The sequence below is a fragment of the Callorhinchus milii genome, unplaced genomic scaffold (genome assembly GCF_018977255.1).
Source record: "Callorhinchus milii isolate IMCB2004 unplaced genomic scaffold, IMCB_Cmil_1.0 Scaffold100, whole genome shotgun sequence".
Lineage (NCBI taxonomy): Eukaryota > Metazoa > Chordata > Chondrichthyes > Chimaeriformes > Callorhinchidae > Callorhinchus > Callorhinchus milii.
The window spans coordinates 5,670-11,989 of record NW_024704841.1 but is presented as its reverse complement, the minus strand read 5'-3'; the positions used below and the strand labels follow the sequence as shown (position 1 = coordinate 11,989).

Sequence of the window (6,320 nt, the reverse complement as noted above, 5' to 3'; positions counted from 1 at the left end):
GAGACACTGAGAGAGAGAGACCGAGCGAGAGAGGGAATGAGAGAGAGAGATAGAATAACAGAAAGAGAAAGACGATGAGAGGGAATATGTTATAACATGTAGTAACTGTGTTTTCGGGGAGACTCAGTGACAGAAACTTAGAGATTGTGAGACAAAGTGAAAGACATGGTAGGAGACAGACAGAGAGAGTGAGAGAGAGAGACGGTGAAAGAGATATATTATCAAACGTAGTGACTGTTTTGAGGGAGGGACAGAGTGTATCAGAGAGAGAGAGAGACTGTGATGTGTGTGTGGGCACATGTGTGTGTGTGTGACCCTGGTCCCAGCGCCTTGGGACTTGCTCCCCATGTGAAAGGCTCCTGTATATACATGTCAATGTGTATTGTGTTGTTACACTATATTCCCTGTGTTTGTGTCTCTGTGTCCAGGTTGGGGAGCAATAATCTGACAGATTGTGGAGTGAAGCGACTGTGTGAGGCTCTGAGGAACCCGGAGTGTAAAATACAGAGTCTGCGGTAAGTAACGCACTGTGTCTCCAGAGTCTGAATGACTCCAATATCTCAATGTGTTTATTGTGACTGTCTGATCAGTGCGGCTGAATATTGTGCCAGGAATTGGTGTGACAGTGTGAGGCCACAAACCATCGTTTACATCAAACTCTCAACGTGTGTTAATGTGTCTGTGTGTATGTGTCTGTGTGTCTGTGCATGTCTGTGTGTGTGTGTGTCTCTGTCTGCGAGTCTGTGACTGTGTCTGTGTGTGTATCTATGTTTGTGGTTGAATGTGTGTGTGTGTCTGTTGTCAGAAACATTTGCAACTATCTACAACGACTTTAGAATGACCCGGTTCCAGTTTACCAATTGGTTGAGTTTAGTCACTTTATTCAGGACAGAACAGCAGGAACAACAACAACAACAAGATTCCATTTATAAGGCGCCTTTCACGTCAGGAGGACGTCCCAAGGCGCTGCACAGTTGGGTCATGACCCGAGCATTGGGGGGGAAATGGTCAGGGTGAGGGGAGGGAGGGAGCGAGGAGGGGGGAAATGGTCAGGGTGAGGGGAGGGAGGGAGCGAGGAGGGGGGAAATGGTCAGGGTGAGGGAGGGAGGGAGCGAGGAGGGGGAAATGGTCAGGGTGAGGGGAGGGAAGGGAGGGAGCGAGGAGCGGGTAGAGAGTCGAGAGGGGAGCTGAAGGCTCGGTCAGAGGAGGGTCTTGAGACCGGCCTTGAACGAGGAAAGGGAGGAAGCGGCGAAGGCACTGGGGATAGAGTTCCAGAGCCTCGGGGCTGAGAGGCTGAAGCCCCGACCACCGATGGTAGGGCGGTTGGGGCGGGGGACGTGGAGCAGACCGGAGCCAGAGGAACGGAGGGTACGGGCAGGTAAGTAGGGGGATAGTAGGTCGGAGAGGTAGGAGGGAGCGAGGCCGTGAATGGCCTTGTAGGTGAGGATGAGGATCTTGAAATCAATCCTCTGGGGGATGGGGAGCCGGTGGAGGCGAGCGAGGGTGGGAGTGATGTGGTCGCGGTGTCTGGTGCGGGACAGTACATGAGCTGCAGAGCTCTGAATGACCTGCAGTGTGGAGGGAGGTGGCGGGAAGGCCGCGAGGAGAGAGTTCCCATAGTCCAGCCTTGAGGTGATAAAGGCGTGGACCAGGGTTTCAGCCGCGTGAGGGGTGAGGTAGTGCCGTAGTCTGGCGATGTTCCGGAGGTGATGGAAGGCGGTGCCAGTTGTGGTGCGGATGTGAGGGAGAAAGGACAGCTCAGGTCGAACAAAACGCCGAGGTTCCTGATGGCTTTGAGAGGTGGAGAGTGCAGCCTTGGATGCTGATGGTGTCAGCGCCTGAGGTGCGGAGGCGCTGACGTGAGCCAATCAGGAGGGCCTCGGTTTTTCGCACGTTGAGCTGAAGAAAGTTGTCTCTCGTCCAGGACTCGATGTCGGACAGACAACTGTCAGGACATCGGTGGTCGTGGAGTTGAGAGTAGAGGAGGAAAGGTAGAGTTGGGTGTCATCCGCATACATGTGGAAGTTAACTCCATGTCTGCGGATGATGTCACCACAGGGGGAGCATATAGAGGGTGAAGAGGAGGGGACCGAGGACAGAGCCCTGAGGGACACCACATGAGACAGTGCGGGGGTGGAGGAGAAGCCATTCGTCGAGACAAAGTGAAGACGGTGAGAAAGGTACGACCTAAACCATTCAAGGACAGTGCCTTGAAGGTTGAGGTGGGAGGACAAGCGGTGGAGGAGGATAGTGTGGTCGACCGTATCGAATGCTGCCGATAGGTCGAGGAGGACGAGGAGACAGAGGGAGCCCTGGTCACAGATGGTCAGGATATCATTGGTGACCTTGACCAGGGCAGTTTCTGTGCTATGGGCAGCACGGAAACCTGACTGAAGGGGTTCGAAAAGTGAATGGGTGGAAAGGAAAGAGCGCAGTTGGGAGGCGACAACTCTTTCCAGGACCTTGGAGAGAAAGGGGAGGTTGGAGATGGGCCGGTAGCTTGATAGCTGCGACGCATCAAGGGAGGGTTTTTTCAGAGTGGGCGTGATGGTGGCAGTTTTTAATGGAATGGGGACAGAGCCAGAGGAGAGGGACAGGTTAATGATGTAATGATGATGATGATGTAATACACAAATAAATGAAACAATAAAATAATACACAAGACACAAAGCGGTACCGAGCGGATTCCTGTTACAGCACTGGTCGTGACTCGCATTGCTCCGCTACCGTTCCCGAGAGATATCTAAAGACAACTTAACAACTCCATCCAAAGCTGTCTTTTTTCAGCAAAACAAATCCTTATAGGGTTATATCCACAATATGTTTCAATTCTCCCTTTAACCACATTTGATTCTCTCCTGATCAGTCCCTCCGTCCAGTGTGTAAGTGTGAACTGACTTTCTGTGTCGTTGTACGTCCTGACCTTATATTGCCATTGTTTTGGGCTCTGCCTTCAGTTACTGAGCTTTGCCGCCTTTGCACTTCTATTTTATATTCTTAACCCACACTTTAACATTATCCCATGAAAACACTGTGTGTATGTATGTCTCTGTGTGTATATGTGTGTGTGTGTCAATGCATATGCTTTTGTGTGCGTGTGTGTGTCTGTTTGCGTGTCTCTGTGTATGTGTGTGTGTCTGTGTGTATGTATGCGTTTGCCTGTGTATGTGGGTCTGTGTGCTTTTGTGAGTGCTTTCATAAGTGTGTGTGTGTGTCTGTGTGAGCGATTGTTTGTGTGTGTGATTTGATTGTGCGCTTTGGGACGTCCTGCCGACGTGAAAGGCGCTCTGTAAATGCAATTTTATTGATGTTATTGTGTATTTATGTGTGTGTGTTTGTGTGTGCGAGTGTGTGTGCGTGTCTGCGGGTATGTGCATGGTTGTGTCTGTGTGCTTGCACGTTTGTGTGTTTGGTTGTATGTATGTGTATTTATGTTTGTGTGTTTTTCTGTGTGTGCTTGTGTGTGTGTATTTGCGTATGTTTCTTTGTGTGAATCTATGTATGTGTATTTATGTCTGCGTTTGTATTTGATTTTGTGTTTCTTTGTTTGTTTGTGTGTTTTTGAGTGTGTGTCTGTTTGTCTTTATGTTTCTATGTGTGTGTATGTGTGTGACTGTGTTGTGTTTTTGTGTGCGCGTATTTGTGAGTTTGTTTTTGTGTGTCTTTGTTTGTGTGTTTCTGTGTGTATTTGTGCGTGTGTTTTCGCGTGTATGGTTATGTATGTTTGTGTATGCCTGTGTATGTGTATTTGTGTGTGTACTTGTGTGCTTTTTTATGTGTGTGTGTATGTTTGCGTGTGTTTGTGTGTTTCCGTTTGTTTGTGTTTCTGTGAGTGTGTGTGATGGTTTTCTGTGTGTTTCTCTGTGTATGTGTGTCTGTGTGTCTGTATCTGTGTGTGTGTATTTGTCTGTGCGACATGTGTTTGTTTGTGTGTGTGCTTGCGTGAGTGTGTTAGCGTGTGTGTCTGTGTGTGTCTACTTGTCTGTGGGTCATGTGTTTGTGTGTGTGTATGTATTTATGTGTTTGTTTGTGTGTGTGACTGAGTGTATTTGTCTGTGGGTAATGGGTTTGTTTATGTGTGTATGTGCATGTATGTGTGTGTGTGTTTGTGTGCCATTTTGTTTATGTTTGATTGTGTGCTTGTGTGAGTGATTGTGCTTATGTTTGCGTATGTGTGTGTTTGAGTGTGTGTTGGCGTGTGTTCGATTTTGTGTGTATGAATTTGTGAGTGTTTTTGTGTGTGTTTATGTATTTCTGTGTATGCGTGTGAGTTTGTGTGTGTGTGTATTTGTGTGTGTTTGTGTGTATCTATGTATGTCTATTTATATCTGTGTGTTTGTTTGCATGTGCTGTGCTTCTGTTTGTGATTGTGTGTTTTTGAGTGTGTCTTTATGTACGTTTGTATGTTTGTGGGTGTTTGTGTGTGCGTGTTTGTCAGTCTGTTTTCGTGTACGTTTGTTTGTTTGTGTGTTTGTGTGTGTGTGTATTTGTATGTGTTTGTGTGAATGTTCATGTATGTTTGTGTGTGTGGGTTTTTTTCTGTGTGTGTGTTTGCGTGTGGTTGTGTTTGTGTGCATATGTGTGTGCGTTTGTGTGAATGATTGATTGTTTGTGTGTGTGTGTGTTTGCTTGTGTGAGTTCCTGTGTGTGTGTTTGCGTACGTATGTGTTTGCGTGGGTGAGTTTTTGGGTGTGATTGTGTATGTCTCGGTGTGAGCGCGTTTGTGTGAGAGTGTTTGTGTGTTTGTTTGTCTGTGTGAGTGTGTGTATTTATGTGTGTCTGTGTGTGTCTGTGTGTGCGTCTCTCTGTTTATGTGACTCTGTTTGTGTGTGTTTGTGTGTATTTTTCTGTGGGTCATGTGTTTGTGTGTATTTGTGTGTGTGAGAGTAAGTGTGTATCTGCGGCGATGTTTTTATCTGTGTTGGTGTGTGTTGGTGTGTTTGTGTGTATGAACTCCTGCAACCTGTCCGGCATCAAACAAACTGTGAGCGATATGGGTTATACCCACTGTGTTTACTCTGATCCCTGTCATGTCTCTGTGTCTCTGATCTCAAGGCTGAACAGTAACAGACTGACCGATGGCTGCACTGATGCTCTGGTCTCCGCTCTCAGTACAAACCTCTCACTGGGTTCCTGGACCTGAGGTTTAACTCCTTCACAGACGGCTCTGTCTCCGCTCTCCGCCGCCTCATACAGACCTGCACCAGTCTGGGGGGGATATGGTGAGTGTTTGTGTCAGTGTTTAATGTGATAAAGACACAGAGAAAGGGCTGTGTATCAGAATGGGAACAGTTTGAAGGGATTTATTTATTTATTAAACTGCGACACGAACAGTTTACAGTTTGTACCATTATCCCATGGGTTTATTTCCTGTTTAATGTGTTTCAGGCTGTGGGGGAATGGGTTCAGTTCAGACGGAGAGAATCAGCTGAAGTCACTGCGGGGAATCAGAGCTGAGCTGAGAGTGAGACTCGGACTGAGGCAGTGACTGTCCACACAGTCTGTGTAATATGGAATATATTCTGGACACTGTAGTGACTGATTATTAAAGATGTTGATCCTGATTCCTCTCCCATCTCTGCTCTGGGGACCGTTATTGACACACACCGCCTACGGCCGTGCGGGCGGCTGGAGAGCCCCGACCCTCAGTCACTGCTAAACTGCTGTAAGCGACCACAACTGATGCACTTTCTCTCACAGTCTCTCTCTCTCTCTCTCTGTGTCAGTCCCTCTCAGTTTATATATTTCCGTCTCTCTATTTCAGGCTCTCTCTTTCGTTCTCTCTCTTAGTCTCCGTCTCTCTCTCTCTGTCTCTTTCTCTGTGCCTCAGCCGTCAGTGTTTGTGTGTGAGATCCTGAGAGAGAGATCAGTCCGAGTGTACGTATGTGTGAGAGAGAGAGTTTGCAGACCGTGTGTATGAGTGAGAAGGAGAGGGAACAGTCAGTGGGTTTGCGGGAGAGGGAGTGAGCTGTCAATATGTGTGCGTGTGTCAGAGAGAACAGTTATTGTGCGTGAGAGAGAATGAGAGCAGTGAGTGTGTGTGTGAGAGAGCAGTCAGTGTGTGTGTGAGAGAGAGCAGTCAGTGTGTGTGTGTCGGAAAGCAGTCGGTGTGTGTGTGAGAGAGAGAAGTCAGTGTGTGTGTGTGTGTGTAGGAGAGAGAGAGAGAGAGAGGGAAGTCAGTGTGTGTGTGTGTGAGAGAGCAGTCAGTGTGTGTACGTGTGTGTGAGAGCAGTCAGTGTGTGTGTGAGAGAGAGCAGTCAGTGTGTGTGTGTGTGTGTGAGAGCAGTCAGTGTGTGTGTGTGTGAGAGAGAGAGGAGTCA

At 47.9% G+C, this 6,320-nt stretch overlaps 1 long non-coding RNA gene across 1 annotated transcript; it reads left to right on the top strand.

The window, feature by feature from the left end:
* The first annotated feature begins 379 nt into the window (after window positions 1-379).
* On the top strand, window positions 380-5,492 carry LOC121851741. Its single transcript, XR_006085976.1, has 3 exons — window positions 380-515; window positions 5,056-5,222; window positions 5,389-5,492. It is a non-coding gene; the product is annotated as an uncharacterized LOC121851741 (long non-coding RNA).
* The last annotated feature ends 828 nt before the right edge of the window (window positions 5,493-6,320 follow it).